This window comes from Caretta caretta, chromosome 4 (genome assembly GCF_965140235.1).
Source record: "Caretta caretta isolate rCarCar2 chromosome 4, rCarCar1.hap1, whole genome shotgun sequence".
Classification (NCBI taxonomy): domain Eukaryota; kingdom Metazoa; phylum Chordata; order Testudines; family Cheloniidae; genus Caretta; species Caretta caretta.
Window position 1 is genome coordinate 46,610,553 of NC_134209.1, and position 19,329 is coordinate 46,629,881.

Here is a 19,329-nt window from a genome sequence, read left to right on the forward strand (position 1 = left end):
GATTCAAAAATTGTCTGGCTCCATCAGGATGGAGGTGAAGGAGCCCTGTTTTTTCAGCACTGCTGCACCAGGGGGAATGGGGGGGGGGTCTAGGTTTTTTTGATACACTAATTGGTTAGGCTTGTTCATTTAAGAAGTGGAATTTTGGGGACTGGACTTTATCCTAGAGTAGCAACAGAAAGTCCAGCAGCAATTCTACTCTCCCTTTCAAATCTTGTTTTCCTAACATAGAAGTTTCCTCCATGTACCTGATACCTACCTCCTTTCTCTCCAGAGGGCTGCTGGGGGAACGGGACAGGCTGATTGGAGAGCAGGAGAGACGGTCCCGCCTGCTGGAGGCGGAGATAAGGGGCTGCCCCGTTGAGAGATCCCTGCTGTAGTGGGAGTCTGGGCAGTGTATGGAACTAGAAGGCGCTTGATTTGGAGAGCAGATCTCAGAGTGGTGGGGAGGGTAAAACATACTCGATTTGGCTGACAGACCGACCTGGAAGCTGCATCAGCACCGTGGAGAGTGTGGACATAGGCTCTGGACGTATGTGAATATCAGTCCATGTGCACAGCGTGTGTTAGGGTATCTGGGGCACAGCGCTGAAGGGAGAGGCGTGGAGGAGGTAGAAGGACGTGATGAGGCGTTGAGGGGTGGCTGAGTTTGTGTCCCCTTGCCGATCCCCAGAGTTCAGAGACAGCAGAGCCCCGCAGGAGACTGAGAGGAGGCGGGCAGCCGGGCTCTGCCTGTCCTGGCGAGCAGCAACGGGCTTTTGCAAGAAGTCCCCCATTTGTATCAGACACGGAAGTGGCCTGGGAAGAGTCACACAACCTACCTCCCCGAGCCCGTTGTTTCTCCGTGTGACAACAGCGGCCAGTGAAACCTGGGCAGCAGGGAACAAAGCCCCGCTGTCTCCCGCCCAGTCCAGCGGCAGCGGCCAGAGGAACAGTCCTGAAGCAAGGTGAGGGACGGAGAGGCAGGGCTGCAAAAAGACCTGGATTATGCTGGACATCCATTCGGAGGGGAGGGGTTTGCGGGGTGTCAGCGGGGCATGGTGGGCTGGAGAGGAGCAGAAGGGGGGATACGGGAGGGAATAGGGGGTGGGGTTGGGACGTGCCGTGAATGGCTCGGACGGGCTGTGGGTGGGCCTGAGGGACAGGTACGAGGTGGGGAAGGGGTAGACCAGGGGAGCTTCTTCTGATGCTTCTCCACAGCCCGCACAACTTCGCTCCAAAGTCCAGCCCTAGCAATGGAGCAGGGGTGTCCTCCGTGCGTAAGTGCGCGCCGGTGTTGCCCTCGGCCTTGCAGCCGCGGCCGGTCACCAAGGTGAGGCGATTTACTGCAGGTTCAGCGCCGGGTATTGGTCCCGAAGCGGGCTTGGGGGGGGGGGAAAGAGGCTCTTATCCCTCCTTGTGGAAGTGCGACCCCCCTCAGGGATCATATGCTACTGGAGGGGGGCCAGGGGCACGGGAAGAAGGTGACTGGGCTGGGGCCAGTGCCCAAGTGGCCCATTGGCGCTGGCAGGCAGAGGAGAGGGGCACAGTGGCTGGGGGAGGCGTGCAAGTCCGAAACGGGGATTGTCCTGCTGCTGGGTGACTTGTCTCAGCAGAATAAGCAGGATGGGGGTAGGAAGGAAATTGAAACTGACTTTATTGGCACCAGTGGAATCCCCACTGGAGGACAGGGGGCTGCGCTGGGTGTCTGCACTGGACTCTTCTGTAGATGGGGTAGATGCTGGTGGATGCATCTGTGCTGGTCTGGAGGAACCCACGGCAGTGTTAATACAAAGGCAGGTGCCCGCTTGCTCCATTTCTCAGCCAAGGGTGGCTAGGCCTGGAGAGCTTGGGGAATAAATCCTGGGCTAGAAGTAGCTGAGGGGAAAGAAAGTTTCTGGGTCTGTCCCTGACTATCCCTGTTCTATGGCTGCCTTCATCCTAGCTTTACTCACTAAGGAACAATGTGCATTAGATGAGATTGTGCAGTAGGTCTAGGTTTATAGGCGCTTCAGTTTTATATGATAAAATGTCCCTGAATGAGACAATCATGCTCGGTTGGAATTTTAAATTAACATTTGCAGGGGTGGTTTGGCCAGTTGCTTTGACAGTACTAAATATTCCAGCTTGATTACATAAAATTAGGCAGCTAAATCCTTATTTGGGGGCCTACCACAAATATTTAAATGCCTAAACAGATTTAGGTGCCTTTAAGTACTTACAGTTGAACATTTGGCCCTCAGAGAACATCTCCTATGTGTGCTGCACTTTCACTGAATGATAAATTCAATTTAATCAAAAATGCCTTGCTATGTAATAGAGTTGGAAATGGCTTGTCTCGTTTTTGTAAAGTCCAGCCACATGGAAGGTGGAAGGTTGGTTTTGTATGAGAGTCTCCAGTTTTGAGAGCTCATTCTTGATATTCTCCTGTCTCCTGTACAGGATGCTGATCAGATGGTTCCTCAGTTTCTTTGAGAGTGTGTGGCACAGTCTCTCACCATAGTCAGAGTAGTATGTCGACTGCAATGGATTTTTTACCTTCAGTCCATTTGGTATGTCCATCTGTTTGCACTTGGAGAGGAAGATGATGTCTGTCTGTATCAGTGCGAGGCCACTGTGCAAAGCTTGCACAGGCCACTCCAGCAGGCTGTAGCCAGGAGTTTGGAATTGGGACTGAAATGGCAGTAAAATATTGGGCAGTCATCCCCAATCTGCTTCAGAAATTATTCAAGGACCTCAGGGATTTGTGCAGTTCTTGCTTCTGGGATGTCCTGTTCGCCTCTGGAATCTCTTTGTACAGATTTGAAAGTAGCTATACTTGAAGAGAAAAACTTCAGAAACAGACTTCAAAGAGAAACAGCAGAGCTAAAATTCATTTGCAAATTTAACACCATTAGTTTGGGCTTGAATAGGGACTGGGAGTGGCTGGCTCATTACAAAAGCAGCTTTGCCTCTCCTGGAATTTGTACCTCCTCATTTATTATTGGGAGTGGACTACATCCACCCTGATTGAATTGGCCCTGTTAGCACTGGTTCTCCACTTGTGAGGTAACTCCCTTCTCCTCATGTATCAGTATATTTATGGCTGCATCTGTAATTTTCACTCCATGCATCTGAAGAAGTGGGGTTTTTACCTACAAAAGCTTATGCTCAAATAAATCTGTTATTCTTTAAGGTGCCACCGGACTCCTTGTTGTTTTTGTGGATACAGACTAACACGGCTACCCCCTGATACTTGAGTGCGTCATTAGTTTTCAGAAAAGACATCACTCTGTATACCCATATAATACGGTAATATTATATATGATCAGTTGATTCAATTGCTTATCACCTGAGGTTCAACTTCCTGTATTTATAGACTGGTAAACCTTTGAAAGGGATTCTTCTGAAAAGTAAAACCCAGACCAAGCTTCTCTCTGCTGCTGGGTGTAACCTTGCTGTCTCTTCCCCCCACCTGTTAGCTTGATAGCTTTATTTATCTCTCTGGCATGCCAATATGCCTTCATTGTCTTTACCTGATGACAAAGCTGGTCCAGACAAGCCACCTATCTCTGCTTCCAGTCCATCCATTTCCCAGATATGTCCCTGTTGAAGAGTGGCACATGCCCTCTCATGGCTGGGCATGTGAGCAAATGTTTTCTTATCTAGTAGCATATGCTGAGGGCTCCTCCAGCAGTCTCTCTTCTCATGGCTCAGACAAGTCCCTTGAAAGTCTCTCCCCTACTGAGGTATCAGTGTCTCAAACAGACAGCAACCTACATGACTCTAGTCACTAATATGATGCCTTCTGCCCCTCCAGGGCTCCTTTTCTGGCAAAATTGTGGCCCAAGGGCTTTCCCTGGAAGTTTTTTAATGAGTTTCAAAAGTGAAACTGGAACTACTACAAAAACAACTTTGTTCTCCTTCCTCAGGCTTAAACCTTTAATCTATCCAGGGCCCTCCATTTCTGTAGTCTTCTACAGGGTTAACTTGTTGGAGTCTTGCCTCTACTCTATCTATTCTAAGGCTGTTGGTTGGCTTTTTCTCAGGGCTACTCCAGGAGTTTCCTTCACTTCTGCTGAACTATCCTATCAGGGCCCATCCCAAGATGTAAACTCCCTCCTAAAGCTCCTCTTCAGTTGATAGCCTGACTGGGCTTCTTTCTATGAGGCCCAGGTCCTGGCCTTTTATCAGGCTCATCCCTGGAGCATGTTCCACCCCAGTAGCTTCTTTGTATGTCTCTGGCTTCCCATTGCTACTACTCTGAGTACAATTAGTGAGTTCTTCCTTCTTTCTGCAGCTCCCTTCTACTTTGGGCTTCCTCTCTTTACAGGAACCACTCAGCTGCTTCCCCAGCGGACTCCTCTTTAATTAGACCTTCCCCACCTTCCAGGTCCAGTCAGGTTTATTAATGGACCTCCGGCCCACGCTAACCTTTTGACCACCAGTGCAGGGTAAACACACCAGGACAGTCCCCTTCTGTGCTCCTCATATCATTCCCATTTTCCCACTTGTTTCTCTTGAATTCACTTCCCATCCACACAAGCATACCACGCATAGTCCCCACTGTGGACCTGGAGCACTGGGAGGGTAGACAGTTCTAATACGGCCATTTGGTTACCATGTGATCCCCATTTTCTCTTCTTTCCTCTTATGAATTCACTTACCCTCTTAGTCTCTTGTCATTGTTAAAAGGAAAGGGGGAAGCCAGCATGAGGGAAAATTCTTCCTGTATCAGAGAAGAAATGATCAGGAGACTCCCTGATGGGATATCTTCTCTCTCAGCATGTGCGGCTGTTCATCTGTCTACTGTTGGGAAGGCATGGCACCCACCCACTTCAGATTCTCCTGCCTGATGAGGCCTCATTTAAATCGGCCATGGTGGAGAGAGAAGAAACTCTGGAGAAGCACAGCACCCTCACCCTCGAAGAAAAAAGAAGAAAAGATGGGGGCTGAGGCAGTGGTGAGCTGGAGCCGGTGAGAACCAGTTATTAAATGTTGAAGCCGGTTTAGAACCGGTTGTTAAAGGGGTGGGCAAACTCCGGCCCGCGGGCCACATTCGGCCTGCCTGAGCTCTCGACTGGGGAGGCTGATGTGCAATCTGTATTTCAGAAGGGTACTGTTGGGGCTCCTACTTTATATGTCATTCTGATGTGGGAGCTGAGTCTCCTGGACCAAGTGCCCATGGGGTTTACAGTTGCTTAGTCTGGAATGGGTGAGCAGTAATTAGTAATATTACTGTGGCACCCAGTAATTGTCTATACTAATTGTATAGGCCAACTATGAACATGAGTTCAATACTGAAATTTGCAAGACAAGGACCCAGGTTCAAATGACATGTTAAAAACAAAAGTCTTCAATTTTTTGAAAACAATATGCTTCTGTGCTCACTAATTTTTTCCAGAACCCAATTGTCCTTTCAGAAAAGAAATATTTCAAAAGTCACACAGCCTTAGTCAGCACTGCATCAATATAGATGTCTCTAAAGTCTGCTCTCTTGTCATGAAAACCTACTCAAGCTTGATATTTCTATATTACTGTTTGCACATTCATGTTAATTATTATAAACCATAACATGTTATATATTTCAGATAACAAGTACTAACTTTTAGGTACTTCATGCCCATTCGTTTTCATATTTAAAAAATAAGTATTTTTAAATATGGAAGGCTTAGATGAAAAATAATGGACATGGTGTACCTTAAAGTTAGTACTTGTTATATGAAATATATAAAACACTGAGAAGCAATATTTAAAGAGGCAGGAAAGCAAGTTTATTCTGAGAAAGGGGCAGTTTCAAATCCAAGCTCTGATAATCTGAAGTAAAACTGATGGGAGTCATTCTAATTACTTTTACTTTGTCATAGGAAAGTGAGAAGGAGTATGGTACTAAACTAGTTCTGCTGATTTTTATCCTTCATGCTAAGAAAAATACCTTTAAGGGTATAAATTCTAAAACAAAGACAAATCAAGTATGACCAAGCTATAAGAGACATCATTTTGAAATGACCTACAGGATCAGTGATTTAAGGGTTGTGTAAACCAATGCGTTTAAAAAATGGTCTTCTGGAAAAAAGTAACCTACGCATATCTTAAGAAATAAAGTTACTTTAATTGATCTGAATTGAACAAGCTTGCCAGCAAGCGTAATTAAAACATGTATTTTAATATAGTTTTATTTCCACTGCACTATTTGACATACTTGATATATCTTACTTTGCAATTTTAATAATATGATTTATTACAGTTTGGTCACTTGTAGGATGAAGCAGAACAAAAGAATTCTTTATTGCCCTTTTAATCCTTCTAGATGCTTGGCTGTCATACGATGGCGTGGCGTGAAATGGGGATAGCTTGTACAATGCTGGAGCTAGCTATATTAGAAGCAAAATATCAGGGCATCACTCTTCCCCCAAATTAAACCCCAGTCTGAGTAAAATAAAATTATTATTGTTTTTTACCAAAACATTGCTTTTTCAAACTCTGACATTGATCCTTTTGGTCAGATTCTGCACTGTGGCCTGTAGAATCCTACTGAAGTATCCAGGAGCACATAGCCTGCATTCTTTTCAGCCCTCTCAAAGACATAAACAAGCCTTTTAAAATACATCCACTGTTCATCATACTGCACTGTAACTTCTCTCCTCTGCCACTCCCCACAGAGCAGTGCTGCCGTGGAAAGACCTATCATTGAAGGAAATGTTTTAAATGAACTGCATCTTTTGATACTTAAGAAAAAGTTCCTTGTTTTATACTGTCTTCTTATGCTAGTCTACAGGCATGAGACATGTTTCCTCCCTCCCTCCAGAGGGAGACAAAACACTGAGGCTTCAATATGGTATCATCTTCATTACGTGTGCCACTTTGGTTGTCAGCCTCCGGCGGATGAAGGTCCGTTTAATGCCTGTGACCCTTGGGAGCTGAGGTAGGCCTTGTACCCTCTAAGGCTCTGGGGTTTGCCATCTACCCTTGGATGTCCCTATGCTCCCCTTGCGCCTACAGCACAGGCTGCTGGTTCTTTACTTCGCTCCGTGTTTCTGCCTGCGTGGGCCAGGAGTGACAGGGAGTGAGCTGGTTCTGTGTACTCCCCCCGCCCCTGCCCCCCGGCCCCCGCCCACACCCCCACGCCAGGAGTGGCTCAGAGATCTTTGGCGAGAAGTCTCTTCTCTCACCGTCTCTTGATACGGTACCGAGCGCAATACACTCTCTCTCTCTCTGCAGGTAAAAGGCTTTCCTCTCGTCCCCCTCACTTACTCTCATTCCTCCACTTTACCCTGGTGTCTGATAAGCAAATGGTGGTTAATGGTGACTGACTTGTGTGCTCTGTTCGGTTGTTAAATTATATTGGTTGTATTTTTGGAGGAAGTGCAGTATAGCAATGGGAGCAGGGCCACTATTCTCAAGTGTTTGTTATTAAACACGGATAGTGCTGTAGACTATGTGCCTATCCATATTTTATATCTTTTTTTCCCCCTTGTGTTTGATAGGACAAGATTATAGCTTGGGGTTACTTTTGTGCAAGATGGCTGAGCAGTGTGAGAAATGTAGCCGGTAGCTTTGTCAAGAAGCTTCCCCAGAAGGGGAATGGGCACTGCCAAGATATAACATAAGAGTGTGTGATATCCTCCATTCCCTACATGATTTTTATGACTCCACAGTACATTGAAGTAAGAATTGTTCAGTTTGCAAACATTCTCATGTTTTATATGGTGAAGACTCCAATATGTTACAACACCTTATATCAAGATTTCCTATCTCAGTTACCAAACTATGTAGCAAAACTTAACAGGAGTCTCTCCCTTCTCTGCGATACCACATCTGCACATTGTTGGTGTGATTACAGTTGAATTCTTCAGTTATTTTGAATCATTCTGAGTAACTTTTGCTGGCAGGCTCTGTGAGAATGCAGCTTTCCTGTCAATATTTCATTTAGGTTGTACACCTTTGCTTGAATCTCTATTTTGACCCAACCTCTTAGACTGTACCTTGATACTTAACGGTGTTTAAATTTAGTAAAAGAAAGTCCAATTTAAACGGAAGATAAGTTGTATTTGTTTGGTAGAAGTGAAGCTTCACAAGAAAAATATTTTGAATGAAGGTGAATATGTTTTGGCATTATTAAGACATTGGACACCTGATGTTATAATAAACTCATTAGCCCTGAACCTGTGATCCTCAGTTTCATAAATCTTCCATTGACCTGATTATTAGTTTTACCGTGTGTGTACAGATCCATTGAAACTATAGCAGAACACACCTTTAATCTTTTTGATAGCAGTAGTAGCCCACTTAGGCTGTTCCAACATTGTCTTCAGTCCCTGTAATTCTGGAGCATGAAGTCTCATTTTAAGCATCTGTTTCGGAGAGTCACTGGTGTAATGATAGCAGAAATTATGTATCTCAATTACTATTAAACATTTATATATTAGGACTATCTCATGCTTTAGAAAATTTTGATTCTAAAGTATGTTTAAGAACTTTTCTTAAAACAGTGTTTTAGATAATACCAGCACTTTTGGATGCAGTTATCCAAGAGGGTTGCATGTTACAAGTAAGCCTGACAGTTTTGGAAGAGAAAGATAAATTTGTTCTCTAAGAAGAGTAATGTCACCACTGGCATGCCCCATCATGGCTGGACATGGTATAACAGGCTCTCCTTGACTACAGCACCCTGTTGCAGCTGCTCTAGTCCTTCAGTGATCTGCTTCATCTCATGACTTGGCCCTCCAGCCAATCCACTTTTTACCCATTGCAAGATAATAGAGTCCAATGCCATTGCATCAGGTCTTCAGCCACAGCTCTAAGCCCCAACATCTTTACACTCATGCATCTCAGGGTTTTCTAGTGTCCTTATCCCTATCTGTGGGTGCGGGGGGTGGAAAAGGGGGGGCCTCACGCCGTCTTCTCACAAGGCTGATAGAGAAACCTAGGTTTTCCCACTATATTGTATCCCAGCCTAAGGACCCTTTGGTAGGCAAGTAAGGTCTATCTACTCAGACCTGCTCCCTGTCACTTACACCTGTTATCAGATATCCCCCACAGCCTCTCTATATTCACCCCTCTGTCAGGGGTGGGATTCGTGTTTCTCCCTTGGACTCCCTCAACAAATCCCAAACCCAAAATACAAACAAATGAACTCTGCCCTCCTTGAGGTTGACCTTTCATCTCTGTTAAGTGTCCCCTGTTCTGTTCCAGGTCTCTGTCTCTTTAGAAGTCCAGATTCTTTCCTTTTACCTAGGCTCCCATTCTCAAGGGACTACAGAGTTTCTTCCTATTGTCCATTTAGTCTGTGCTTCGTCTCTTTATTCTACCCACACACCTCCTTACCCAGCTGGGACTCCTCTTTATTTGGCTCTGGCCCACCTCCCAGGTGCAATCAGGTGCCTGAATTGACTCTCCAGTTCCAGTTAACCTTTTAATTACCTATGAATGCCACATACTCCATTATAGCCCCTTTTAAGTAAGGTGCATTTAATACTGATTCTTCTTCATTATTTTCTTCTTGAATGTAAAAGGTTGTTTAATCTACCTCTAAATTTGTACTAGATGAAGTCTGGTAAAATCGGTTATATAAACAACTGTCTACCCCCAAAAACTGCCATAAATTGTCCTGCAGGCATCTCAAATCCTTATACAAAATCAACTGACTCCCTTAGTAAACCCCCTTGGCAGTCAGAACAAACCACTCAGTGCTTTGACTGAAGCCATCAGATCTGTTCTCCACTTCCCACCCAGCAGATGTAATATTTTTTATATCATGCTCTCAAATGCAGTATGCTGCTTCAATGGATGGATTTGGGGTGCAGCTGTTATTATTAAAAATGAGACGAATAAAGAGTAAATGCAATATTCTGTCTTCAGCTGTACGTGCAGGGCTCCCATTGACTTCATAAAAGGCTCCTTCAGTGACTTGAATAGGAACCCATAGCTGCAGTCAAGGCCAAAGTTTGTACCTATTCATTTTCGTACCTAAAAAATTACAAGACGGAATAATACACTGTTTCAATAATCCCAAACAAGATACATGAAATGAAAACCTTAATATAAATCCAGATGTCTGCTGTAGTTGCTTTAGGATCTTCCTCCCCCACACTGGACAGTGTATTATTTCTACACACCAAGGTTTTGTGGGTCTGTAGACCTTTGGTACCGTCATCCCTGTTAGAACTTCACTGGCTGCTGTAGAATGACACCAGGCATGAGTGTGACCCATTTTCTTTACACTTCTGTAGCAAGTTTGTTTCTTACCCCAAACTGCAGATTTAAAACTTTCTCTTTAAAGCCTACTCTCAGTGATTCTGACTGAATTTAGTGCTCACAAAAAATACTGGAGTGACTAAAGTGATTTACCTATAGAACATGTAGAACACAGACAACATCATTACAAGCATAGGTTCCAAACCTGCAGATGATAGCTTGCAGGTGCAGCAGTCCAGCTGCACTTATTCAGTTGCAATATCAGAACCTTCCCATGCCTTTCCTCATATCTGACCTGGTGGGACCACCTGTAATGGCAGGACAGTACGTCATTCTCCCTGTTCATTCAGTCATTTTCCTTTCTTCTAAGACTGGTGATATATGGTCTAATTAATGCTAATTTGGTGGCTTTGTGGCATTGCCTTGTAACACTCCCAATATGAATGCTGCATGACTGACATTAAAACTAACCCTCCCACCCAAACATACTTTACAATTCTTTGATTTTTTTTCAAAGGTATTTTGTTTGGAATCAAAATGGAGAGTAAGTCTTTTCTTTCTTTTCCGTTCATTTCCCCCTTTTTGATGTCCTCTGCATGAGGTATATGACTTGTAACCTTTTGAATTGTCACCTGCTTTCTGTTTGACTGCTGCACCTAACCTTTGGGTTGGAATGTAGGCATATGATTCCCTTAAGTGCCTCTATAAAGCTATTCTACCAGTAACATAGCAGAGAATTAAGCGTGTGTCAGAATCATTGTCCAATAAAATATACACCATACAAACTCTTTAGATCAGATTCAAGCCAGGCTATAAGTGGGTGCACCTCTGCTGAAGTCAGTGGAATTGGGCCAAGTCTAAACTTGGCTCCTCACCCACAATTCTAAGGTATTTGAGGTACGATAAAATGACTGGCATCCTGCCCTTACTTCAGTTCAGCAGTTTTAACTACAGTAATGACCTTCATTAGTGACCTTCAAGTTGTTTCTGATGTTTAAAAATATGAAAAGAAAACACATTTTTAAAACATGTAAGTCCATAAAGACCTGACCTGTATTTCCTTAATAAAGTGGTGCTTAATGAGAGTTTAGCCTAATTTGCTTTATTCAGCCAAAATTCCTCTTGACCTCTCTGAGAGTTTGACCAGAGTAGAGAGAGTACAGTATTGGGCCTTTGACAAAACTTGTGATATTGAAATCCATTTCAGCTTTTTAATTTTTTTTTTGTTCTACTGCTCTGTTTAAAACTGATTTCTGTTTTCACCTCCCTGTTTCTCTGTCATTTATGAATTCATTGATAGGTCCTACCTCTGTTTTGTTTCCATTTCTTTTTCCGTGAGTCTTTTTCAAATATAAACTCTAGCAGTATAAATATTATTAGTAGTAGTCACAATAACGAGAATAATACCTAGCTCTTATATAGCACTTTTCATCAGTAGATCTCACAGTGCTTTACAAAAGAGGTCAATAGCATTATCATCAACATTATTAGCAACTTTCTGAACATTTTACCTATGATCTGTTTTACAGAGTGATGTGTATATCCTCTAGTACAGGGGTCGGCAACCTATGGCATGCGTGCCAAAGATGGCACGCGAGCCCATTAAAAATCCTGCCCTGCCCATCCTGGCCCGGCCCAGCCTGCTCTTCTCTGCCCCCCGCCCCACCTGCGGGGACAGGGGGCAGAAGTTTGGTCCTGCCGGCTCCCCTGCCTCTTCCTGCAGTGTCCTGGGTTCCTGCCCCTCCTCCTCCTCTCCATCCCTCCCTGCTGGCCGATCAGCTGATGGCCCTTGCCAGGGGGTGCGGAAGGAGCCGGGTCAGCGTGCTCGCTGCTCCCGGCGGAGGCAGAGAAGAAGCAGGGGCAGGGCCTTGGAGGGGGGTGGCGGAAGCGGGGCATAACCCCTCCAGCCCTCTGCCGTGAGCACCCCACGACCGCAGCCAACACCCCCAGCCCTCTGCCCTGACCCCCCCTCACACACACCCAGCCCTCTGCCCTGAGCCCTGCAGTCCCGCACACCCCCCAGGCCCCTGCCCTGAGCCCTGTAGCCCCCTCACACACACCCAGCCCCCGCCCTGACTCTTGCACCACCCCCCCACACCCCATGCACCCTCCACATCCCCACCCCCACCCTGAGCACCAAACGGGAGCGCCTGCACCCCCCACCCCACATTCCCACCTGCACCCCTCCCACCAAATGGGAGCTGCCCAGGTAAGCTCTCCACACCCAAACCTCCTGCCCCAACCCTGAGCCCCCTCCCTCATTCTAGCTCCTGGCCACCCTATACCCCAATCCCCAGCCTGCTCCTTCATCCCCAGCCCTGTGCTCAGTGCACTCCCACCCTCAGCTCAGTGCAGAGAGGAAGAGAATGGGCCAGAACCAATGAGAAGGTAGGTACCCACTGTATGTGGGCAGGGCTGGGACCCCAGACCGGCAGGGGGCTGAGCGGGTCCAGCAGTCGGGATCCCGGCTGTCAGGAGCCGGAGGATGGAACCTCTGAGTGGCAGCGGCCTGAGCCGCTCAGCCCACTGTCGGTCTGGGGTCCCGGCCGCCGGCCCCACACAGCCTGCTGCCGGTCTGGGCTGAGCAGGCTGGTGGCATGAGATCAACATTTTAATTTAATTTTAAATGAAGCTTCTTAAACATTTTGAAAACCTTGTTTATTTTACAGTACAACAATAGTTTAGTTATATAATATATAGACTTTTATAGAGAGAGAGACCTTCTAAAAAACATTAAAATGTATTACCGGCACGTGAAACCTTAAATTAAAGTGAATAAATGAAGACTCGGCACACCACTTCTGAAAGGTTGCCAACCCCTGTTCTAGTATATAGTACTTCCCTAAGCAGCATTTGCGGTCACTGGCCATAGAAAGTGTGTCTACCAGCAGGGATGACATTGTACTGCTTACAGTTTTGTTTTTTGTAGCATGAAGGGTGACCTCTGATGGCAGCACTAGCAGACATATTTACTGATGTTGATTCTGATTGTGTGTGCCCATTGGGTAATACAAAACAGTCTGATCTGCAGTACTCCAGCCCTGGGCCAGTCTTAAGCAAATGTTATAACACACACCAAATGATATGATGAAGATCCACTCTCCATGTTTGGAAATTACAGATTTACAGTCTTGTAATGATATGTATATATGTGGCTGAGAAAAACATAAGTCTAATAAACACATTAATGATTTCCCCAGTTGCCCATCAATACTATTTCCCCCTTCTGATCTGCTGCAAATCAGGGAATATAATTTGATTTCATTCCAATTTAATATTTTAAATAAAAAATACCCAAAAGATTTTAACAGCTCCACAAACACAATTTATATTTCTCGTTCTGAAGTTTTGATTTTATTTAGGCGATTATAGGGTAATGAGAAAAAACAACATTGCGGGTGGGTGGAAAGATTCAAATAGTTAATCTCAGTGGCTGTAATTTGCAACCTACCTAAATCTCAATTTTTTCTGTTTTGTAATTGAATAGTATCTTGTGATACATGTCCAGTAGCTTTAAGAAGAGCCTAATAAATTCATTGTTAATTAGGATTTGAATCCAGATCTCTAGAGGTGAAAATCTAGTTTATTAATCTGCTGCTTTGCTGAGCTCCCTTATGTGCTCTGGTATTTGTTAAGTTGTAGCAAGTAACTCAATATCTCTTTGTAGGTTGACAAGACATCTCTGGCTAGAAAGATCGCTCTTTTGCTGCCATTGCATCCCTACTGCTTAATATGAAGGGCACCTTTTTATCCATGGTTTCACTTCTTACTGACTAGATTTAAGAAATAAACAAAAAAATTAATGTGTTTGAAGAGTGAATATGAGTGGATAGAAGGTAATAGTATTAATATTAACAATGCTTTCCCTGGTTTGCCTGCTGGTAATATTTACAAGTAGGCCACTTTTAGTTCATGAAAGACACTTCTTTTTTTGCCCTATCGACTTCTCTGGGGGGTTTTACCTGAAGTGTAAGAACAGGATCTAAAGTCCAGATTTTGCAAGATGCTCTACAGAGCTGGACCTCTGTGATATGTAAAGCCGCACTGATTTCAGTGGGGCTCTATACAGGTGAAAGGGGCCTGTGTGGATCAAGCTGTAAGTCTGGAGGTTGAGTTTGATTTCAAGTGGATTGAAGAACAGTGAAATTGTTATTGCAATTCTAGCTCTTGCTTTATCAGTTTGGGGAGGGGGAGAGGTGTGGAGTAATGTTTTTGTTTGTTTGTTTGTTTTTTATAATTTCAAAAAGTCATTGTTTTTAGCATGTTGTTATAAAGGAAATGTATTCAGAAATCCAGGAATTCTTCTGGTCTACAGAAAAAATGTGTTCATCTACAGGTCATCTATGCTTGTGCTTAGTTTGCTTTAGCAGATCATTAAGATCTTCACATTTTCTTCCATTTAAAAGTCCGCATGTAGTTCATTTACTTTATGTGCAGTTGTTAGAACGGGTTTAATGTTTAACCTTTTGATTTTTGCAATATTTAACTTTCTCTTTCCGCACCCCCTTATGCAAGCCACTTAATTATAAGTACTACTCCAAGTTTAAAAAAACCTATTGGTTTCTTGCTTCCTTTTGGCTGCGGGCAGTAAGCGTTTAAATTCAATGCTAGGTTTCTGAATAACTTTAATTTAAAAAAAAACTATCAATCTTCTGGTTTACAGGGATATTGACAATCTGTTTAGGCTCACAAATTTTCCTTATTTTATTGAAGGGAAATTCTCGACAAAATCTTGGAAAGAAATCTTTTATTTTAAATAATTATAAAAATTAATTTGAAGAAAAATGTGTGTGCTTTCATGGAGTCTTTTAATTAAGAGCAGAAATATCGGTGACTTGTTTGCGGTTTTTTGTTTTGCCTATTTTCTGCTGTATTCAGCAACCTGGCATAACAGCCTGTTGACATTTAGATCAAATCTGCTTTGTTGATTAGATAAATTAACTTTTGAGAAAGAGGCATAGGCTGATGGCCTGAGGATGATAGGGTTGCCAGGCATCTGGTTTTCGACTGGAATGCCTGGTCGAAAAGGAATCCTGGTAGTTCCAGTCACCACAGCTAACCGAGCCACTAAAAATCTGATTGGCTGCAGTGGCTGGCATCGTGTGGCTCCTGGAAGTGACCAGCCTGTCCCTCCAGCTCCTAGGTGCTGGTCAGCCCACAGCACAGGCACCGCACTGAACGCCAGCTCTACAGCTCGCATTGGCTGGGAACCGGAGCCAATGGGAGCTGTGGGAGTGGCACCTGTGGATGGGGACAGCGTGCGGAGCCCCCTGCGCCTAGGAAATAGAGGGAAATGCCATCCACTTCCGGGAGCCACCTGAGGTAAGTGCCGACTGGAGCCCGCACCCCAACCCCGCACTCTAAACCCCTCTGCCCAAGCCAAGAGCCACCTCCTGCACCCCAAATCCCTCATTCCTGGCCCTACCCCAGAGCTCACACTCCAGCTGGAGCCCTCACACCCCCGCACCCCACCCGCTTGCCCCAGCCCAGAGCCACACTCCAAACTCCTTGGCCCGACCCCCCCCAGTCCAGAGCCCCCTCCTGCACCCCAAACCAGTCATCCCCACCCCAGAGCCTGCACCCCTAGCTGGAGCCCTCACCCCCTACTGCACCTCAACCCCCTGCTCCAGCCCGGTGAAAATGAGTGAGTGAGCGAAGGTGGGGAGAGAGCGTGCGTCGGAGGGAGGGGAAATGGAGTGAGTGGGGGTGGGGCCTCAGAGAACGGGCAGGGCAAGAGTGTTTGGTTTTCTGAAATCAGAAAGTTGGCAACCCTAGAGTTGGCGCTAGAAACTCCTAGATTCTGTTTCTAATTCTACTACTGACTAGCTAACTTTGAACATGTCCTGATGGAACCTCTGCAGCAAACACAACTACGATTAGCCTTTGGGCTACTGTAAGTTACATCAGAGGATAGAATTCTGCCTTCATGTACACCTGTGGAAACCCAGTGTCTATCCTTAGGTCCTGGTCCTGACAGATACTGAACATCTCCTATTAGGTGCTGAAACCCCTCAAAGACTCCCATCAAAGTCAACGAGTATTGAGGGCTCTGTGGAACTTGCTGGAAATGCCCAGCATGTTCCAAAACTGGTTTCTCACGGAACACTAATGATACAAGTAGCTTGAAGAGAAGCAGCATGATCTAATGGATTAAGCATGGGACAAAAAGCTGGGTTTAACTCAAGTCTTATCAATGTTTGTTTTGTTGCCTTAAATAAATCACTTAACCCCCTCTGTCTCAATTTCTCCCATCTGTAAAATGGGAATAATAATATTTAATAGTGATGTTGTGAGGATTGATTAGTATGCAAACTGCTAAGTGTTATTACGTGTCTTGGGGCAGCTCCTTAGCTGTGCCAGAGTGTAATCCTTTCAAGTCCCCTAATCCTGAGCTGGCTATGGACTGAAATGGCCTCTACTGTAATTTAGGGAAGCCAAGAGCTGATATTAGTAGTGTTTGCTGTAACAGTCTTCTTGGGACATCTATGCTCTCAGAGGATCAGGCAGAACCCTTTGTGATCTGACATGGTTCTGGTACACTCTGTGCTCTGTGCTACCTGATGATTCCCCTCTGTTGGGGGAAATCATCACCAACCTCAGTAAGGCATCTCTCTGAGATCAAGACTATAGCCCTTTATGTCTAATATTAATGTTTCTGTTAGGGATTATGTATGTATTGTTGTTAGCATACAAAACTCATCAGTTGCAACGGGAGTTTTTGTAATACATTTTGAAACATTGTATAGGTGCTGAAAAGAAGCATTACACTAATAGTAAAAGTATTGTGTTTCTTCTGCATTTGTATTGACTGGATTATGGTTTCAAAGGAGGAATATCATGTCATTGCTGCAATATTAATGTGTATTGCTCAAAAATGTGAATGAGCAACCTGTGGACATTTATTACGTTTTATTTTATTTTTCATTGATTCTTTTTATGCTGCAAAAGAAATATAACACTATTTGTAGTAAACAAAACATTATAAGAATTAAGGTACTCTACACTGCATATATTAATACTGCAGTTTCATTGAGGAGTTCTGGTGACATTGTGTTACCATAACCCTCAGATGGAATTACAGCCTTAATTTATGTAGCTTTTGGGGGTACGTACGTAACGTAATACATGGAAAAATATTCCCTTTGGCTACGTAGTGTACTTACCTCTTCACTGAGATTAGAGGGGATCTCTTTAGAACACTCCTACCTTGTACCAGCCCTTCAGCTTTTGTTACATTTCTTTTGTATTGATGTTAAGAATGTAAATACCGTTTATTTCTCAAAAAGAATAGTATGCTGTCATGTATTATGTGTAATATCATATTTGTTAACCGAGGTTGTAATTTATTACTATAAGAATGTTTATAGCCTGAGGAGATGTAGTTGCTAAATGTTTATAATAATTTTATTAGATGCAGTTCAGTTAATCACTGATTTTATTATTGGCTATTTTATGGAAGAATTGATTAACAGATTTCTAGATTCCAAGACCAGAAGGGACCATTGTGATCATCTAGTCTGACCTCCTGTATATCACAGGCCACAGAACTTCCCCTCCCACCCAAAATTCCTAGAGCAGATATTTTTAGAAAAAAACATCCAATCTTGATTTTAAAATCATCAGTGATGGAGAATCCACCATGACCCTTGGTAAATTGTTCCAAGGGTTAATTATCCTCACTGTTAAAAATTTTAGCCCTATTTCCTATCTGAATTTGTCTGTGTTCAACTTCCAGCCCTAGCATCATGTTAAACCTTTCTCTGCTAGACTGAAGACTCTATTATTAAACTTGTACTTACAGACTGTAATCAAGTTACCCCTTAATCTTCTCTTTGTTAAACTATATAGATTGATCTCCTTGAGTCCATCCCTATAAGACAGGTGTTCTAATCCTTTATTCATTCTTGTGGCCCTTCTCTGAATCCGCTCTAATTTATCAGCATCCTTTTTGAATTGTGGACAACAGACCTGGACACAGTGCAATTGCAAGACCAGGGTAGGCACATGTACCCATTCCTAAACTACATCTTTGTCCTGGATTGCACCTGAGCAGCCACAAAAGTTTTGACATATCTGTCTATTCACACTGCAGTTACATAGGTTTATCATCAGCACTGACAAACACAACCTCTCTTATACAGTCATATGCTGATCTTGCAGTTAACAGAGGACACAGTAACCCTGTCAGCGGAGTGATTCTTTGAGATTCAGTCAGTGATCTCCCAAGTGATATCCAGTACCTTCTGCAGACCTTGGTATTATTTTTAGTCAAGATTGGGGCTCCAGAGAAAGTGAAATAATTCATAGTGTGATAAGCAGAGAAACTGAGGTTGAAAGAAGAGATTCCTCTACCTGTAGCCCAAAATATTGCAGATTTATTCACAAGCAGAATTTGTGTGCAGCTGTTTATAGAAGATCAGCTGATGACATGTTTAACAACTTAGTTTGTGCAGGCAAATTCACATTTGCAAGCATATGTAAAGGTGCTGTATGTCAGCTTTTAACAAAAACAAATAGTTTCTTTCAGTTTATGTATATTATACATTTTGAAAAATGTTATCTGTTTATCTCCAGAGGAACAAAAAGGCAATGTGCATGACATTTGAATTAGATTGACTTTGACTCACCTTTGTGTGTGTAGCTTATTTAGTTAGTTTTATTGTGTTTGCATAAAATTGGAAGAAAAAGCTGAAATATAAGACAACATCCAAAAACATTTTAAAATACCTGAATTGTTCTTCTTTTCAGCACCAGCAGTCATAATACTTGTGTGTAAATAGCTGCTGGTATATCTGATTTCAAAGTCATACTCTGAAGTATTTTTAAAGTTTTTAAATAAAATACTTACATTGTTTAGAAGCTTGCAAATATAACTGTAGTCTTTGCTGATTTTGATGTGTATAGTGGGATTTAAAGGTACTCTCTGAGACCAAAGGAAGCTAATGGAGCTTTTTCAAAACATGGATTAAAAATGATCCAGTTTAAATGGATTTTAAAAAGTTTGCCTGGACATTATGGATTTGGGCAGATCTAGTTTCAAATTTTGTTTTAAAAATTGTTCTTGACTATAGACATGGGGCCAGCTAACTAGCTGGTGTAACTTGGTGTAGTTCTATAAAGTCAGTGAAATTACACCAATGTACACCAGTTGATCAAAAGGCAAACTGTATTTAA

The 19,329-nt window shown here is 43.6% G+C and overlaps 1 protein-coding gene across 2 annotated transcripts in view; it reads left to right on the forward strand.

Annotated features, from left to right (window-relative positions):
- The first annotated feature begins 365 nt into the window (after window positions 1-365).
- The window catches only part of UGT8 (UDP glycosyltransferase 8), a 72,296-nt gene continuing 53,332 nt past the window's right edge, over window positions 366-19,329 (forward strand). The window contains exon 1 of one of the 2 annotated variants that reach the window (XM_048847284.2): window positions 366-947. The gene's annotated coding sequence lies outside the window, so the exon portion shown is untranslated. Of the gene's footprint in view, window positions 948-1,195; window positions 1,313-19,329 lie in introns of those variants that run through there. The other variant, XM_048847285.2, reaches the window with a different exon arrangement.